Source organism: Tiliqua scincoides, chromosome 8, assembly GCF_035046505.1.
Source record: "Tiliqua scincoides isolate rTilSci1 chromosome 8, rTilSci1.hap2, whole genome shotgun sequence".
Taxonomy (NCBI): domain Eukaryota; kingdom Metazoa; phylum Chordata; class Lepidosauria; order Squamata; family Scincidae; genus Tiliqua; species Tiliqua scincoides.
Window position 1 is genome coordinate 45,678,129 of NC_089828.1, and position 728 is coordinate 45,678,856.

The window sequence follows — 728 nt, forward strand, 5'->3', positions numbered from 1 at the left end:
CTTATCAGTCTCTGTCTCCCTCCATCTTCTTCTGAACAGTGATGAATGTTAAGCCAGCACATACGTCAAAGGCTCATATTTGATCATTCCTATTGATTGGCGTCAGTCTATCTTGTGAATTCAGGGCAGGGCAGGGCTAGCTTGAAACCTCCCAGTGCCTGGGACGGTGTGCTGAACGCTGGGGCTTCCCTCCATCTGTTATCGGTGGCACACAGCAGCATAGCTACAGGGGGGCAGCACAGTAGGTATTTGCAGGTGCCGCAGTGCGTCATGTAAGCACCCCCTCCCACTTGCTGTCAGAGCCATTCTTGTTGCATTCTTGCAATACTTACCATGCCCCCCTGTAGCTATGCTACCAGTAGCACATCATTGGGCATGAATCCTTTTTTCTGCTTCCTGCATTCAAAAAAGACAACCCTTCCTTACTCAATTTCCCTTCTTCTTTTTCAAATCTAGAAAGAGGAGCCACAGAATGCGAGTTGGAAAGTGCCTTTGAGGTCATTTAGGCAACTCCCCCCCCCCCCACTCAATGCAGGCAACTACAGCACCCCGGACAGATGGCCACCCAGCCTTTGCTTTGAAAACCTCTACTAAGGAAGTGCCCACAATGGCGTGTGGCAGACCGAGCCAGACAGTTAGAAAATTCTTCCTCATGTCCAACCCATGCATGTCAACTCAAATGCACGCCCATTGACGTCAATGGAGTTACTCCCAGGTGTGTAAAGGAT